At 31.9% G+C, this 17,840-nt stretch overlaps 1 pseudogene; it reads right to left on the reverse strand.

The window, feature by feature from the left end:
- Positions 1-5,837: 5,837 nt before the first annotated feature.
- On the reverse strand, positions 5,838-17,396 carry LOC142643925 (GDP-Man:Man(3)GlcNAc(2)-PP-Dol alpha-1,2-mannosyltransferase-like; annotated as a pseudogene).
- Positions 17,397-17,840: the final 444 nt, after the last annotated feature.

Consider the following 17,840-nt stretch of genomic DNA (forward strand, 5'->3'; position numbering starts at 1 on the left):
ATATGTATTCAAGGCTACATACGAGACTTTTAAGCCCAATAGCGCTGGAGCTCTGACTGTGAGATAAAAGTACAACAATGAGATTAGAACTCATTCACACTCTTTCACATATATATAATATGTGAAAGAGTGTGAATGTTATTAGATGTGAAATAATGAAATGAAAGTCAACAAAAAAAAAAAAAAAACTACCTAGAAAAATAATGAAGATATAAATTTCTCTTTTTGTGTATAAATTTAAATATTTATATACATACCCGCAAGAGAAGAATATCAATAAAATTATTAGAAAAAATGACAAGTCAAAAACAGAGACCAGACCTAAAATGTCAAAGCGCGTACGTAAATGAAGAAACTTATGCAACGAGAAGGTTCATTGAACCTAGACATACTGGTTTTAGTTTCTATATATATTGGGTTTTAATGTTTTGAAGTATAAAAGTTAAACCCCAAGTTGCCATTAAGAGAGAGGAACACCAACACACACACACACACAGATAAATATATGGGTCCTAAACAAGAAGAAGAAACCACGTTGTCATTGAGGAAGAGGAATGAGGAGTTGGAGAGGGAGCTGAGGAAGAGCAAGGAGAGAGAAGAGCAAATGAAGCAGGAGCTGCAAAGGGCATGGGAGAGGCTCAAAGTCGCCGAGGATGGCGAGGAGAGGCTATGTTCACAGCTTGCTGAACTTGAGGCCGAGGCCGTCATCGACGCTCGTGCCTCTCATGCTCGAATGCTCTCTCTGATGGAACAACTCTCCCAACCCCATACTCTTCCGTCCTGATCCGAAAAAATTATTTTATGAGACTATCTTATGAAAAGAGTTCATCTTATAACATTTATAAGATTGCATCATTTGCATGTGAGTTCCGTTATAAGTTACATTTCCCTAAAACGATCTTATAAATTTTTTTTATTTTTAATGGATCTTGAACTCACGAACTTCTCTTCCACCTTGAGCAAGAATTCTTTGACTTTTAAAGATGTGTATATTATACATGATACCTTTGTATTTGTTGTATATGGTTGTGATCCATATGTACAGTATGGAAAGAGATACAAGAGTTGGGATACGTATATTAATTTTGTTCCATTTATCTCCCCCCCCCCCCCCCCCCCCAAAAAAAAGTGTTGCAATCTCTTTTTGTATTTTGTTTTTGTTTTTATTTTTTTATTTTTTTTAAAGGGTTTTCTTTTGTGTACTTTCCTTGTAGTTCTGGCATCTTTGTTTGCAATTTCCATTTCATAATCAGAACTTTCTTTTTTTTTAAAGGGTTTTCTTTTGTGTACTTTCCTTGTAGTTCTGGCATCTTCGTTTGCAATTTCCATTTCATAATCAGAACTTTCTTTAACCTCTGAAGGAATGAATGAATAGATAGGAAATCTTTGAATATCAGAAAGAAGGAAATTAGAGAAAAGTAGTCAAAAGTTAATTTCTACACGATCCAAACAAGGCCTAGAAACAATAATACAACAGTAGAGAAAAGGCAATTTAAAAAAAAAAAAAAAAAATCGTTGCCATCTTGTGCCAAAGCCAAATTGCCAATATCCAAGATGATTTTATAAAGCTATGCCAAAATATGAAATTATTCTAAATGAAAGGATTGCTTATTGCTTTAGCATTAAGGATAAGAATAATAATAATATAATGTTATTATTATTATTAAAGTATTATGTCTAGAGTGTTTTTCACATCAAAAGAACATAGCACAAGAGACGTGCAAGCAATATCTCTAAAATTGTTGTCAAACAGAAATTGCTCTTTTAGGATGCGTCTGTGTTGCGTTAAAGCACTTTTGTCAAAATATTAATAATGTAGTGTGTTCCATTAAAATTTTAAAAGCATTTTTTCCTAAAAAAACAGTTTCAAGGTTAAATTAAAAATTTATACTTTTTAAGAAGAAGAAAAAATATATTACAAATAACTATTCATGTTTTACAATCTAAAATATAATTTTAAATCATTATTCACAGTAATTTACGGTACAATTAAAACACTAAAAAGTTTTCCAATTAAATCTCTGCATGCAAAAGCTCCACTATTAAAAGGCTCTATAGTTCTTTCTCCAAAAAAAAAAAAAAAAGCTCTATAGTTAAAGTTCTACCTTTTACAATAATACCAAGTGGACAATAATCATCAAACAAAATGTTTTAAAAAAAATGTTTTTTTTTTAATTCTCATTTTTTCTCACCTCAATCAATCTTAATTATCATGTTTTGTTGAACTTTTCAGTGCATTAACTACATCCTTTCAATGTTTATCAAAATAAAAAAATAAAAAAAAAACCACATCCTTTCAAATGGTACCCCACATTGGACATGTGAGAATACGCGTAAGTTTATTACCATCTAAAAAAAAACACATTTCCGTGATTGTTGAAATCAAAGTAGTCAATGTTGTAATGGAAGTGATTTTTTAAAAGTGAAGGGAACAATAATCAGCCCAAATATTAGTGGACAAAGCTAGCTACAAATAAATTAATTTAGCCTTAAATATAATCTTACTTAATATTTTTTTTATTGAAAGTGAATTTTGACAAGTCCACCATTAAATTACTTCTTCTTATATCCATCATGCTTGCAAAATTTCTAGAAAATTAAAGATCAATAACTATGTAATCAATAAATTGTTTAAATTACAAGTTTTTGTAGTTTAAAATTATGCATAAAATATAAGCTTGTAGATCATATAGTAAATAATATCCGATTAATGCATAATTTAATATGTGTATTAGATTTTCAAATTTTAAGAGCATAAAGAATATGTGATTCAACAGTTAAATTTTCAAAATATGTAGTAATATTTACAACCAATTTTGTAACTAAAATTTATCCAATATTAGTCTAAGTACATTAAACCCAATATATTAGCTCAAATAACATATTTTTAACATTTTATAATTAGTTTTCTTAACCTGGCTGAAACATCAACACTGGTGAACACCCGAAAAATCTCAAGTATATTCGATACAAGCCCGTACAAACTTGTATTTTATTCAATATGTTTCAGGGGGTATTATTTCTAGTTTAGGCGGCCATAGTTCATATTGGCCTCTACAACTAGTACTAGTACGATATTGGCTACTTAGGATTAAACTTTAAACCTTGTTTCACATCTCAATTAATCATATTATCATACTAATTCAAAATAATGGACAAATTCAAAAATACAATGGGCTAAGACTCACCTACCAACAAGGTCGTTAACCATAAGGTGATCGAACAAGTGGCGTTATCCAGTACCATTATTAACTTCCATATCCAAATTGTCATTCCTACACTATATTTTGATTAATTGCAACCCAATGTATTAGCTCAAACTAGCATGTAACTCCATGTACATTTAAAATTAAGCAAAATTTTTATTATAAAAATATAAATAATTAGTCAAATTAATTTTTTTAAAGCATGTAACACATGCATTCATGCATACATATAGATATAGTTAAAATTAAACACAATTTTCATCATAAAATATAGATAATTAGTCAAATTATATTTTTAAAGTAAACGTGATTAGTCACATATTAAAATTCTTACCTAAATTTAATACTACTTATAATCTTTTTTTTTTTTTTTTTAATTTTTAATAAGATAGAATGTGTAGTGATTTTTGTTATGTGGTGATTTTTATTTTATTTATTTTTTGAGAAACATATGGTGACTTTTATTGAGTATATGTGAGTTTTATTTATATATTTTACAATTCATTAATATTAGATTCTTAGGGGGTGTTTGGGAGAGTTGTTCAAGTTATGTTGTTTGAGTATTTTTGATATATGTGTGGAAGAAAAAGTGAATGAAAATGTGTGTAATATTGTTTAAAATATGTAGTTGTGTGTTTAAACTTACATGTCAAACACCCCTTTAGTATTTTGCACTCATTAACTCACTTGACACAAAGATTAAAAAATTTAAGTAGACATATGGCACAAGTTTAAATGGATAATTATGGTGTAGTTCTCATATATAAATTTGGACATATGATGCAAAATTGGATTATAATTTCAAATTCTAATTCAATTTTCTCTAAGTTTTACCTATTAATATATATATATATATGACTTATAAATTTGAATTTTTTTTAGTTATATGATTATGTTTTTTGTGGTTTATTATATTACACTTATCGTTTTCTACACAAAATTAACTAACTTGGCACAAAAATTTAAAAATTTAGATTAGATGGAATACGTGGTGCAAAACTAAATTCTAATTGAAATTCAATTTTTACACTAAATTAACTCACTTTGCACAAAATTCTAAATTTTAGATTAGATGAGACACATGGTGCAAAATTAGACTCTAATTTAATTCCAATTTAAAATTTAATTAGATTTTCTCTCTACTTTACCTATTATTATATATATATAGATAACATGTTTTATAAACCTTTTTATATTTAACATAACATTAATGCCAACCGAAACACCTAATTGGTATTTTATTTGATAGATTTCAGGGGGTATTGGGGCCAGTTTTGTGGTTGCTACGGTATATACTGACTTGTACAATTGGTACTAGTACAATATTGACTGCTTTAGATTAAACTTGAAACCTCCTTCCACCCAGCAGCAGGAATCTCTTAAAAAAAAACAAAAAAACCCCTAGAATTGAGCTCTAATAGGAAAGTTTGACACTCAAACTTGTGCCATATATATGACCTGACATGTTTTGCACAAAAAGATGCTCTAAAACACCTATCCCACATTTATAGGATGGGATTTTTCAACCTCAATCCTCTCCTACAAAAAGGGTCCTAAGCCATTGGTTTTACTTCTAAACACAACAAAAGACACAGAAAAAACATAGAGAGAAAATCCAAATACACTTAAAAAAAAGCCCTCTCAGTGTTTTGATTTTTTTATTTGTTGAGAAAACCCTCTTAGTGTTTTTAGTTTAAAGTTAAATTTTAAATTTTATTTTGATTTTCTTTGGTTAGTAAAGATTTGCCTAATTAATTGCGAAGGGGAATAGTCAAGTCAGTTTTTTTCTTCTTCTTTTTTCCCTTTAAAATTTTATCTTTTGATATCTTTTTATTTTCATCCTTTTATACACAGTTCTTTAATTTTCTGTTTAATTAGTAGATTAATAACAAGATTAAAGTAATAAAATTTAGTTGAAATCAAGTTTTCGTTGCGTACACACCAATCTCGAGCCTGCTTACACACCCTAGGTCACTGCATACGCAACTTGATCCTTACGAACGTAGCCTTAACTAGTAACCACATTATGCCTGTTTTCTTCTTTGTTTTTTCTTTTGTAGGTGCATATGAGGTTAACCCCAAGTATATCCCTAAAAAAGCTTGTTTAGACCCCGAAGGTTCACTACCTTGCAGTAAACCTTACTGTAGCTAGTTCTTCTGAACTCTTCCTACATGAATTCCTTCATGAATGCGTTGTTTGTGTTCATGGCCATATCTTCTAAGTTCTAACTCCAAAGGACCCTCTTGATGGGACAGCCAACTCAGTCTCCTCTAAGCTTGCTCATATTGCATCAAAGTATCACTGAACTTCCTCTAGATGGACATTGACAACTTCCTTTGCTATTATCATTGATGATTGAACTAAGCCTATGAGTTTAATAATTCACAGATCAGACTGCATTTTCTATAAAAACTTCTTTAATAGACATTAAAAGAATTAAATCTATAGTGTCTTCAGTAAAAAAACACAAAAAGTCTAGAATGTCTATTCCATGACAGTTGCTCTTTATTATCAAAGATAATACACCAATGAGTTTTTTTTTTTTTTTTTAATTATTCTAGTTGGTATTCAATCTCAAGTCCCTTATAAAGACTTCACCAATGGAGTTGATTAAAATCCACAACCGCCAGGCTATATGGGAGAAACAAATTTTAATTAAGATTTTCTGAGGTATATTGGAGATCAAAATTATCATGAACCATTTAGACAGCAAAACTTCATCCAATTACTGGATTACAACTAAAAGGCCAAAAAATTGAAGGGTAGAATATGTTACACTAGTTACAAGTATGCTGTATCTGTTGTTAGTCCATTATTAGGAACCAGTATTTAGAATTGGCCGGATTGCAGTTTTGAAATCTTGATAAACTCTTTGCTCAGAAAATCTGCCTGCTCGGCTCCTTGCAGCTGCAGCCATCTCGAGCCTCTCAGATTCAGACATCCTTATAATTTTCAGGATGGCATCTGCATATTCTTCCACACTACAGGCAAGAAATCCTGTTTGCAGTCCATCTTCTTCTAAAACAATGTCCATCTTTGGGCCAGCAGAATTATGAGCTGTAGAGATAAGGAAAAGCATGAGCAACATATACAGTATTGGAAAGGTATCTTGTTTGAATAGGAGATCATAAAAGATACCAACCAATTGGGATTGCGCCTGCAGCCATATACTCTACAACACTAATGCCAAAATGTTCATCTGTCATGGAGTGGATTCCTGCAACAGCACCACCCAAAAGTCTCACCAAGTCCCTGCAGATTGTGAAGATTAGACCAAGGATAAGACAGCAAAAACAAGTCAAATCGGCAATAAAATATCTACTACATAGGAGATAACCAAGATTGAGTTACTCTTTATTTAAAAAAAGATAACCACGACTTCAATGAGCCAATCCACAAAGATACACTGCCTAATGGAACTTTTTAATGGTAGTAATGAATTACATACCATTTACATGGCTTCGCTAGTTCCATTATGTCAATCACCACTGATCATATTTTATAATGAAAACATATTGTTGGCTCCCTCCAAACACCCCAGGATTATATGAGATGTCAGTGGAAAAGGACAGTAACTAATTCCTTAGTTAAGTGCTGATCCACATAAAGTTGATTCTATGCCGAGAATACATAAGCTAATTAGCCAAAACATGCACCATCATAAAGTCCTAGAACCACTGACATACTTAGTCAATATAAAAAACTCTGCGATTCCACATAATTTAGTTTGCCCGGTAGATCAAGACACGCATGGTAGCTACTAACTTACAACATTTGAATTTCCAACACTAAGGAGCACAAGCAACTGCTCTTTATCTGTTTAAGCAAGTACATGATGTGTAGCAATAATCTAATTAGTTGCAGCCTATGAGGGAAAACACTATCTTCAAATTCCCTGCATGAATATGACATGTCCTCGACTAGATGAATCAGAAATTAGTGTGTGATACATGCAACAATCCTGGGTGGGAGAAGTCCATCAAATTGCCAATTCTTATTGGACTAAGGATAATCAATTTCTTTATATAAAATGTACACCTGTGGGGGGAGAAGTTAATGCACATATTCATCCATTAAATTCCACAAAACATAATATGGCTAAATAAAGGGTCCAGAATATATTTGACAGGCACAAACCTGTACATCAGATTCTTATAGAATTCGATGTCCCCATCCACCTTTAGCTCAATAGCTTTATTTTTCAAATTTTGCAGCCTTTCCTCATCTGAATTATTCCAACAACTACCCACAAATTGAAGTTTAGGTCTAGGCAAGTCTGCATCTAACTTTTTAAGAGCAACTGAAAAGGCTTCAAGTTGGAGAGTGTGTGCCTGAGATAAAAGAATCAAGTTATGAAAGGCTTGCCATGTATGACTTCAAAAGGCCCCAAAAATGAGCCATCAAAATTATAGTACCTTGTGCTCATAAGGATAACACAAGTATGCCCATCTTCACTGGACGAAATTGAGCCACAGATATAATTATTGGACTTTTAGAAGGTCTTTCCAAAGGAAGAACCTGTTTGGACAGCAACTTGTTAAAACCCATAAGTTTTTACATCGTAATTTTAACAAAAGCAAGAATTATTATAAATTCCTAGTATTATTGTCAAAATAAAGAAAATATGCTACCAACATAAACCTAAAAATATTGAATTCTTTTTATAAATAAATAAATAAAATTACAAAAAGGAAAGAAAAAAAAGAGTAAAATGTGGCTAATCCTACCAACCTAGCACCAGTAGATATTATCTTGTCAGAAAGAAAACATAAATGATAACTTTTTTAATAAAAAATTAACAACAATAAATGATGACTGATATTCAAGAACATAAATTGAATGCTAAGATCAATAAAGACGTTCAGTCATAAAGAAAAAGGGGAGAAATTTGGACCGACAGGAAGAGAAAAAAAGAAGAAGCACACACACACACACGCATACACGAAGGCCTTAACCCCACAATGCATACAAAATCCTTAGATTAAAGAAACAGAAAATTACAAACCTGAAGTCCTGAAGTATCACAAGGAGGATACACTTGCATAGTTCGGTGAGGAATTCTCCAAAGCTTTTCAATATGAGACTGAGTCCATGAAGAGTTTACCATAGCAAGGTGTGCACAAGAGCCTACAAATCCATACATTCAGCTAATAATTGTGTAATAGAGAACTTTGCATCGAGATAGCCAAATGCTGCCACAAATGTAAGAAAATTTTACACTATAACATAAGAGGAGAACAAGTAATATGAAGTTGTCTACATCTATTACAAATGCATGTGGGAGCTTTATGTAATGTAAAAGATCTCAACTTAGGCCATCAGTGACAGCTCGGAAAAGAATTGAATACAGGACCTCATATGACAATTAGGTTGCTCACACACCTAAGTTAAATATTCATTAATCTGTATGGGCATGTGACCATATACTTGACATGTATATGGTAAGAGGAAGAAGGGAAAAGCTGCTTGTGGTATATGCATTTGGTTTTGAAAGGGAAGCACCCAACACAAATGTTTGATTTGCTATTGACAAAGATGCTTTAAAGTCACTACCAAGTTCATGACTTGGATAAATCCACACTCATCAAATTATCAATCAACATTAATTCCAGAATCATGTGGATTCTAACACATTGCAGGGGCATGAGAACCAATAACTTCCCTGCCATGCTCCTAAGCAACTTTTTCAATCTAAAATTATTAAAAAAACTATCACTATATTCTAATTTTCATTATTACAGAAGGAAGTGAAAAACCAAAGGTTTTGATATACAAACAAACCCATCAGGGAAACATCACAAAGCATGGATACAAAATGTGTGATCTAAAGATTTAAGAAACAAACCTTTGAGCGATCAAGGCAACATTGTTATACATTGAGTATCGATCACGAACACGATATACCATGTCTATACTAATAGTAGGTAATGGGTATAACAGATAATTTTGCATCCAAACATCCATGCAAGTGGATATGTAAAAGCATATCCACTAGTGTCAAAATAATATAAGGGAGTAAACTTGTACAAAGCTTCCCATGAGAGATAGACCGAACCCAGACTTTGACCAATCATAGTGAAGTGAGGATAAGTGGTTTCTTCAACCCACTTCCTTTTATAGAGATGCACCACCTGAACATATAAGATATCAAAAACTAAGATAATATAACAATGGTAACAGTGAAACAAAAAATTCAAAGATGGCCAAATATTCACAACAACATGTACTGTAACAGCGACTAACATCAAATGAACAAAGAACCAAGCACCCACCATAATCAGTAAGATAAACCACTGATAATATAACAATGGTAACAATGAAACGAATAATTCAAAATTCAAAGATTGCTGAATATTCACAACAACATGAATTGTAACAGAGACTAACATCAAATGAACAAAGAATCAAACGCCCACCATAATCGGTAAGATAAATCACTGCTACTAAAGTACACAGCCCCAGCACATTCCCTACAACATTAGTGATACAATCAACAAATTGGAGATACAGTCCTACGCAAGGCAATTGAATGTTCCAAAGGTTTGGGGTAGATTATTGCAGACTAACATCTCACCAATAAGCTTTGGCTCAAATGGCATTTCCATAAGGCTCATGTGGTAAGAAGCACAGGCACTCCAAAAATCTCTAGCACATCCGTGTAATTTGTTATTGAAAATTATTTCCTTAGAATTTTACCTATGTTTTTAAAGAATTTGATAGTTGTTGGTATCACCGTGCATAGGTGTATTAATTTTCAAGAATTGTTGTGTCCCTTGACAGTTTCCATATTTATGCTTCTTAGCTCATGTGTTCAAAACACACTGGAATACTGGAACATATGTAACTTACCAATACACACAAACAAACAGCAACAAAAACATATAAGCTAACATCCCAGCAATAAGATTGCCTCTCAAAAAATAAACATGTAACTAAATCTCACTACTACAAAACTATAGGAGTTGTGAAATTTGTTTAATTCCAAAACTTTTTCATGAATTAGTACATCTTGAACATTTCCACGCTGACTACATGATCTAAACAAATTCTCAAAGTCACAATTAAATAAAATCCAAAATCCAATCAGCTATTTCACTAATTCCAGAGAGAGAGAGAGAGAGAACCTTAAATGAGTGAATTAGGTTGACTCCAAATCGATCGAGAGCGAGAGCCATCAAGCTGTGAGGCGGAGGCATCATGGTCACCAGTGTAACTATAGCTATATATAGTACTGGGCTAACCCATGAAATGCATGGGATAGAGGGAATTCTAGAGCAGTAATATATTTTTCTTTTGAATAAAGATGGCAATTTTTTATTATTATATATAATATGAACTTGTAAAATTACAAAGACCTGTTATCATGGGCAAGACCTTACAAAAAGAATGGGCTATCTTCTAACAATACATTTTACTCAACATGATTTAATCATTTAAACCAAATTCTACCAATGCCTACACCACTTTGTTTGTGCCTGATTTACTCGAAACGACCTTCCAAGCTTTGCATCTATGAAGCAGCAAATTTGTCTCCATGATCAAGTGATCCCTCACAGAGAGAAGGCTGCATCTGCATCAACAAAATATTAGTAAGTCTAAAAGGTACTGTAGAACATAAAATTATAAGATTTAACATCTAACATAATAGAAATAATACCTTAATCCATTTCAATCATTTATAGAACCAAATAATAATAACAATTTGATTATAATATGATAACAATAATGTGATGAGGCCACCTGATCGTTTGCTTAAACCAGGTCAATCTAAATATTCTAAACAAAGCTCTGCTTTAATCTAGGAAGCACGGACACAAGTATGGGTATAGGTAAGACACTAGCAATTTTTGAAAAATTATAACATAACACAGTGGGTACAACACCTCAAATGAAGTGTCCGTGCTTCATAGACTATAATAAATCCAAGCATCATGTAATGTTAAAACTCTAACCATTAGCCTTCTAATAACATTACATTACAAGCAGAGTTTTAACCATAATGAAATCTTATCAATGAGTGTCTAGACCCACTATCATTCTTCAACGGGCACAACCAATCTAAACGGCTTAAAAAACCAGAATTGGCTGTTGTGTAAGCTTTGACAAGTAACAAAAAGTTCTGTTGGGAATTTAATCAAAAACATTGGACTCGTAGAGAGCCTACCAATTAGTAACAACTCCCACATGGAATTCAAACCCACCATCCCACTAACTGAAAGAAACCCATTTTACTAACACAAAAATACATAATATTTCTTGAGTTTTTTTTTTTTTTTTTTTTTTTTCACCTTCATCAATTGCTTTTGTTATATACAGTAGAGACTTTTATCTATAAGGAAAAAACATACAAACATTAAAAAGAACACAGAGGTAAAAAGGGCATTAAAATTTGAAGAATACAAATGAATGAGAATGAGTTGGGTACCTACCTATTGATGTGCGTAAGGAGGAAGTTTGAGTTCTACAAAATGAAGGCCAAATATATAGGATCGGTTGGAGACATGAAATGGTGATGGTGAGGCCAGAGCTAATCCCCAAAACGGCATCGTTAAAGTAAGTAAATTGTTTATCAAAGATCATATCAGCTTTTTTAATTTTAGGAAAAAGTTTATGGATGATTAAGGATATTGATATATAATATATATATATATATATATATATTTATATTAAATTATGAAAAAAAATCTTATTTTTGGATAGTTTTTTTATTTTCTATCTTTCACAAAAATTAGATCAAAATTTTAGAAAAATATTCAATTAACAAATGTATTAAGGACATTTTAATTCTTAATGGGACCCTTAATTTTAAGTTTTTATTTGTATTTTACAATTAAGGTTCCGTTTGGGAGTTCATAAGGGAATAGAATAGAATAGAATGGAATGATCCTAAAGTGAATGCACCTATGCATGGGTATGGAAACTGTCATAAGGGAATAGAATAAAATGGAATGTATTTAAGTAAGGAAAATGAATAGAATAGAATGAAATTAAGTAACCTTGATTGGATGTTTTAAAATAAATGAATGGAAATAAATAGAATGTAAGTAATCTTGTTTGGGAGTAATATGGAGGGAATGAAATGAAATCATTTTATGACAATATTACTATTAGACCCCTATTTTAAAATAAAAGGGTTGAATATATAGGGGTATTTTGGGAGTTTTGGTAAAAATTCATTAAATTAAAATTCATTAAATCTAACTCCCATTCCTCCAAATTTCGGGGGAATGAAAATTTGAGATTTTAAGGGAATAGAGATGAGTGACTGTTCTCTCCTACCCATTCAATTCCCTCTCATTTAGGCCTTGTTTGAGAGGAGAGAATAAAATGGAATGGAATGGAAATGAATAAAAAGAATAATTTTAAAATATTTTTCCCTTCCCTTGTTTGGGAGTTTTAATGAAGGGAATGTACCTTGGATATAAGTAAGGGAAATGAATGGAAAGAATGGAATGGAATAAAATTAAATAACTTTGATTGAATGTTTTAAAATAAAGGAATGAAAATGAATGGGATGTAAGTAATCTTGTTTGGGAGTAACATAGAGGAAATGGAACAGAATCATTTTATTACAATATTATTATCAGACTCCTATTTAAAATAAAGAATTGAATATAGAGGGGTATTTTGAGAGTTTTAGTAAAAAATTCATTAAATCTAATTTCATTCCCTCACATTCCTCCCAATTTCGAGAGGAATGAAAATTTGAAGTTTTAAGGGAATAGAAATAAATGAGCGTTCCCTCCTAACCATTCTATTCCCTCCCACTTAAACTCTCAAACAAGAGAATGAACTTTCTATTCCCTCAATTTAAACTCCCAAACAAGTGAATGGACTTTCCATTCCCTCCATTAAAACTCTCAAACAAGGGAAGGGAAGAATATTCTAAAATTATTTTTTTTCGTTCCTTTCCATTCCATGCCATTCCCTCCTCCCAAACGAGACCTAAGAGAAAATGTAAGTTTAATGATCGAACAGTAAATAACATTTATTAAAGTGAAATTTGATAAAAATAAGGACGAAGTTTAATTACAGAATTGGTTGTAATCTAAATTTGTCAAAATTCACTTCCAATAAAAAAAAAAATATTGAGTAAGGATCCGGTTACACCCAATTTTGTAATTAAACTTTATCCAAAAAATAATAAGTGTTCCAAATAAAAATATTTTCTTATATAGAATTATAAAATATACATAGAAATTCTTTTTATATAAATTATTAGTACACACCTACAAATAATTAATACATACACTTATTCCATTGGCACATTCAATAAACTAATAATTTGACATAAATGCAATTTTTGTTGAGGTAAAAGTCTAAATGAAGGGAGTCTTAGGACTGTGCCAAGGGGCATAAGCTCTAGCTATTATATTTGAGGTTTCTACTTTTTTCTCTTTTTATTTTTTTTATTTTTATTTTTTTTGTGGAAAAGCACATACACAAAAGAGAGGGCTACTGAATTTTTATTTTCCTATTAATGGTATAAATTATATTTTTAAGTTTTATATTTTGAATTAATCCTCACCTTTTTCCATGTTTCAATATAGCATATTGTATATACATAAACTGGTTGTGCTAGTGCCCTTACTGTTTCTTAGTCAATCAATTGCAGCACATAGGGTTGTTTATCGTTCTGATTAGTTGGTTTGGGAGAGTTTGCACTTTGCACCACACGAGTATGGTTATCATAATTTCCCAACAAAATGTAAAGGCACCTTTTCTTTTGAGAATCAAATGTAAAAGCAATTTCAATTCCAAATTTTGAAATGTAAATGTAAAGGCACTTTGTACCACTAGGTTCTTCTATCCTGCCTTAATCAAATTTTGAACTTCTAGGATTTTCTATCTTATATTGTTGTGCAAGTCCCAATAATCATCGCAAGTTTTTTTTAAAGAAAGTTTCGACCTATAACGTTTGTTTCTGATAATAGTTTTTTTATCATCAGACTAAGACACCAATTAGCTTCTATAATGCCTTAATCAAATTTTGAACTTTTAGGATTTTCTATCTTCTATTGTTGTGCAAGTCCCAATAATGATCGTAAGTTTTTTTTAAAGAGAGTTTCAACTTATAACGTCTGTTTTTTATAATAGCTCTTTATCATCAGACTAAAACATCAATTGGTTTTTAGTGTAGGCAGGGATTGAACTCCAGATCTCTTATTCAACTATCAGAGACTTTACTAATTAAGCTAACTAAAACCCATATTATAGCAAGTTTAAAGCTTTATATTTCAAAATTCAATTAATTGAGGGAAGTATGCAACTATTAGTAGGTCCATTTATTTATTTATTTATTATAGTATTAGTAGGTCCATGTAGTTCTTGCCTAAACTAAACACGATATCAATAGATTACAAGTTTACAAAATAGCAAGTGGAGAGCAAGAAATTACCGTATATGTAAGGTTACATACTATACGATTACTGTCCAAGGTCCGGGTATAAGGATTATCAAAGCGAAGTTTTTCCTAGTGGTAAATAGGTTAAGTTGTTTATGTCTAGTGGATGTTGTGATTTTTTAATGAAATAAAGAGGTTTGAGCATCCACATCAGTGGATGTATAACCTTCTAAAATACAAAAATCTCTTCATTTTATACATTTTGGCCAAAAAAAAAAAACCCACATCAGTGGGTGTAAAATGGTGTATAATTGTGCATAAATATACAAATGCTACAGTAACCGTTAATATACATGGTTACTGTAGCTCGTGTATTTGATATTTTATTATTTTTTTCCTCTCTCCAGCCCTCTCTCTTCTTCTCTCTAATCTGACTCTCCTCCTCATTCGGGTTCCCTCTTTTTCCCAACGATCACAGCAACTCAGCAAAGAAGAAGAAGACAATTTTCCAACCACCAACGCAGCACAACCCAACAATCACCACCGCAACCCAAACCCGCCGAAAAACCTATTCCAAATCCAAACCAAAATCAATAAAAACTAAATCCAACAGAAAACCCATAAGAAAAATCCAACAGAAACCCACATGAAAAAACCAATGGAAATTAGTCAGATCTACCGCTGGATCTACCTTGCTGCTGTCGCCGCCGCATCTGCCTTGTTGCCATCGCTAGATCCAGCCCAAATTGACTTAGATTGACATGGGTTTGTGTTGAAGTGGAAATTTTTGGTTTGTTTATGGAGTTTTTTGGTTTGTTAATAGAGTTTTCCGGTGAAGAAATGGGCAAAAGAAGAAAACTTGACCAGTGAAGAAAGATGAGAGAAGAAGAAAAAGAAAGGAAACTCACCGTGTGAGAGAAAGAGAGATAGAGAGAATAGTGTTCAGAAAAGAAAAGTGGGAAAGTGGGTTTCACTAGGAGGTTGTGGAAATAATAAAAAATTAATATAAAATGATTATTTAAAGAAAATAATGTGTATAATAGATAAACTGGTGTGGGTGCTTTAGATAAGTGGATGTGTAAAATAGAAAAAGTAGATTTTAGATGTGTAAATTTGCAAAATTTTTGCATCCACTAATTTGGATGCTCTAATGTCCTATATTTAAAAATGTCTACTGTTGAATGTAAAATATAGTTCAATGTCAATACTTAACACACCCAACAATGTAAACATATAAATTCTACAAATAACAAATACAAATTTTTGTACCACTTTTTGTGTTCCACCAATTACAACTTAACACGTGTATAATTTTTTTTCAATTTTAAACTTTGATTATTTTATAAAGAAAGTTGAACAAGTACATGGTAAGTTGTAATTTTTTTTTTAGGAGAAAACTTGAAAACTTTATTAAGAAGAAATGGCTATATCAACTTGAAGGAGGTGTGATCAGGAACCATGAAGGGGAGTGGATGAAAGGCTATGTCAGGCCTCTTGGATACACCAACAGCTGCATGGCAAAACTATGGGCCTTAAGAGATGGCTTGATATTGGCTAAGGAGATGGGTTTGAATAATCTTATTGTTGAACTTGATGCTTTAAGTGTAGTACTACTCATGAAAAATAACATTGTTAATTTGTTAATGGAACATTTGTTAACTAATTGCAGGAACCTATTGAGGGCGATACCCAACAAGCAGATAATCCATGCCTATCGGGAAGCCAACCAATGCGCTGATGCATTGACTAAGTTGAGAGCATGTTGTTTATCTTCTTTTGTTGTTTTTGTGAATCCACCACCTGTGGTAGAAAGAATCATAGCTTATGATAAAGCTGATATGCACTGTAATAGACTGGTTAATACCTAATTTTAATGCATTATCCATGGTTGACCCAAAAAAGAAGAAGTACAAAAAAAAAAAAAAAATGACTAGAACATCCTCCATTTAAATAGCACAATCCGAGACATTAAGAGAATGTCTAGCGGGACTATGGGCAAGTTTATTACCTTCTCTCCTAATATGAGAGTAAAGTAATTGATTGAATGATCTAGGGAAAACCTTAGCATCTTGAATCAAAGGATCAAAGGAAGTTACGAAGGACTCATTCTCCACCAAAGCTTTGATGATCACCTCGGAGTCCCCTTCCAAAATGGCTTGGGTAATCCCGACCTCGAAGCCAAACTCAAGAGCCTGGCTAGCAGCAATGGCCTCAATCTCCACTGCTTGGAGACATTGAGGGAGTTGTTGGGATAAAGAAATGATGACTTGGCCCTGAGAATCACAGATGACCACTCCTACACTAGATTTATTGTCCCCCTGGAAAAGAGCTCCATCAAAATTAATTTTGTACAGCTCTGTAGGTGGTGGCTTCCAAGAAACTCGAGGCTTGGGAGGTTGGGCTTGATGGAGCACCTGGACAATGGTAAATTCCGCCAATCAATCTTTAGAAACATGGGCAAGATGATCTACGTTTAAGCAATGTTGAACCAAACAGACTTGATTTTTTGTTAAATTTTAATTGGTAGAATATAAAGTGAAATACAAAAAATAGTACAAGAGATTTGTGTTCACAAATAACCATAAGATTAGATAATAGGTTAATTCATATAATATGTTGTGGACATATCATTTCTAATATAATAAATATGAAACAATAATTAGAAAAATTATTGATATGCCCATAATGACAGAAATGAAATAAATATTGAAAAATCCTACTACACAAGTTAAAGATGAAGACGCAAGGAATCATTACAATGGTTTCATACTTTCATCATTCTAATTCTGTAAGGAAGAAGAAGGAGTGAGAGTCGACCACCATTGAAACAATAAGGTGAAAACATTGGGCCAGGTTTAGAGGGAATGAGGGTGCGCGGAATTTGACAGATTACTTTAAATATTTTTTTCTCCACATGTTGCATGTGCTACGACCATATCTTCCAACTTCCATTATCAAATGTGTCATAAAAGGAATCATAAAATTTTTTATACCCTTGTGATGATAAGCCGGCACTTTAACATCTTTCATGTGTATGAAACCATTTGGTCAAAATTAGAGCCGGCTCTAGACATATGGGCCTTAGCCAAGAACTAAAATGAGGTCTTTTAAATATTTTTGTATTAGTTAAATTAATATTTATTTAATATTATTATAAAATATTTCATTAAAATATATTTTTCTTGCCTTTTGAGATGCAAATTGACTAATTAAAATTTTGTATTCAAGTTTTTCTAACATCTCATTTTCAATCAATAGTATAGTTAATTCACTTAATCTTTCTTGAGAC

Source organism: Castanea sativa, chromosome 7 (assembly GCF_040712315.1).
Source record: "Castanea sativa cultivar Marrone di Chiusa Pesio chromosome 7, ASM4071231v1".
Classification (NCBI taxonomy): Eukaryota; Viridiplantae; Streptophyta; class Magnoliopsida; order Fagales; family Fagaceae; genus Castanea; species Castanea sativa.